Below are 2,416 nucleotides of genomic sequence, written 5' to 3' on the forward strand. Positions count from 1 at the left end.
ATTGGCAACTGGTGCATCAACATCTGCCAAAGATAAATAAATAGTGGCAACTGGCCACCAGGGAAAACTTCGGTCATAAGTAGAAGTCCAACTGCAAGACAATTAGGGACCATATAGAACCTGGGAGCCAACAAGGGAATGATGAGTATCTTCGGCCGCTGCCGAAGATACAAAATTAGCGGCAACGGGCCAAGGGGGAAACTGCAGCAGTAAGGGAAGTGCGACTGCAAAACAGATCATGCTCAAAATAATGCTGGAATATAACTCTTTAGAGAAAACGGGATTAATGCATGAAGCTGAAATAAATTACAATCAAATACAATAAACTGAAAGGGGTGCTAATAGGCACCACGTCGGCTGGAACGCTTCTGCTGGAACTTCGGGGGCTGGCGCGACGGTAGCTGGACCCTTGGGAGCTGGAACGCAGTAGGATGGGCATTATCAGTTGGGACCGCTTCAACTGGAACATCAGGAACAACTTCAGCCGTAGCATGGGAGCTGGTCCAACAACCGCTGGAACGCCAGCAGCTGGACCATGTTCCACCTGAACAGCAGCAAGCTGGGACAGCAACAGCTGTACCCACAGCAGCTAGAACACCGACTGCCGGGAATGTCAGCAGCCGGAACACCAACAGCTGCAGCAGCTGGACACCAAAATTGAGCAACATCGTAGTAAGAGAGTGGCGGCTCGGACACTAGGGCAGACGGCTGGACCAGCTGCAACAGACCCAACCGAGCATCGGCCGCTAGAACACAGTGACACGTCGCAGGAAGAACGTCGGCCGGACATCAGCCCCTGAACGAAGGCAGCTAAGACGTCGGTGGCTGTGAAAACCTTCCGGGCTACACCGAGCAGACAAAACGTCTGGATAAACCAGCGGCCTGGGGGGCCACTGTGACTTCCGGGCTACACCGGGCAGACAACACGTCTGGATAAACCAGCGGCCTGGGGGTCCACTGTGACTTCCGGGCTACACCGGGCAGACAACACGTCTGGATAAACCAGCGGCCTGGAAGGCCGCATATTTATATGACCAATATAAATAAGATACCTGAATAACATCGCCGGCTTAACTCATCACACGAAGAACGTCGGCTGGACATGAACCCCCGAACGCAGGCAGCGAAGACGGCAGCGGCTATGACAACCTTCCTGGCTACATCGGGCAGACAAAACGTCTGGAGAAACTAGCGGCCTGGGAGGCCGCAGTATATTCCGGGCTACACCGAGCAGACAACATGTCTGGATAAACCCGCGGCCTGGAAGGCCGCGTATTTATATAACCAATGTAAATATAATACCTGAATAACATCGCCGGCTTAACTCATCACAGGAAGAACGTCGGCTGGAGAGCAGCCCCTGAACGCAGTCAGCTAAGACGGCAGCGGCTATGACAACCTTCCTGGCTACATTGGGCAGACAAAACGTGTGGATAAACCAGTGGCCTGGGAAGCAGCAGTATCTTCCGGGCTACACCGAGCAGACAATACGTCGGATAACCAGCGGCCTGGGAGGCCACACATGTCTGGATAAGCCAGCAGCCGGGAGGCTGCAGATTCTTTCGGGCTACACCGGGCAGACAAAACGACTGGAAACGTTTACTGGTACTGGTAAACGAAACTGGTATTGTCTAGCTGTCAGTACTTAATAACTTAATGACAAAGTCAAGAAAACAAGTATAAAGGTAAAACGGTAAGTAAAATGACATGCACTTCAGCAATGCATAACTAGCAATAAATTGCTGATTGAACTAGTCATAATACGAGTCCAAGATAAACTTAAAGGGAGAGACACGAGGCCCGAAGACAGCGTCTAGGACATCCTAGCTGACTTTACTTAACTTAAAGGTGAAGCATAAGTTAAACAAACATAATTGTAAACCAGTAAAGTAAAAACACGCAGCAAGAGCGATGTAAAATGCGGGAAATTTGCTGAGGAAACTAAACGTAAATGCAGGGCCAGAATAAACTTAAAGCAAGAGGTAAGGGCCCGATCCCTGCAACTTTTCACATCCTAGTTGACTTTACATAATAACTTAAAGGCAAAGCAGAAGTTAAACAAACATAAATGTAAAACCAGCAAAGAAACACGCAGCTTGACACTGCATAAAATTCATTAATAAATTAAGGAAACTTATGGAAAAACAAGTCCATGAAAACTTAAAGCTAGGGCCAGAGGCCTGTGACACAGCAGCTAGCCTAACCTAGCTGACTTTGCCTAATAATTTAGGCAACAAGCAAAAGTTAAAACAAACCTAAATGTAAAACCAGCAAAAGAAAACATGCTGCTTGACACTGCATAAAATTCATTAATAAATTAAGGAAACTCATGGAAAAACAAGTCCATAAAAACTTAAAGCTAGGGGCCGGAGGCCTGAGACACAGCAGCTAGCCTAACCTAGCTGACTTTACCTAA

Source organism: Procambarus clarkii, chromosome 13, assembly GCF_040958095.1.
Source record: "Procambarus clarkii isolate CNS0578487 chromosome 13, FALCON_Pclarkii_2.0, whole genome shotgun sequence".
Classification (NCBI taxonomy): Eukaryota; Metazoa; Arthropoda; class Malacostraca; order Decapoda; family Cambaridae; genus Procambarus; species Procambarus clarkii.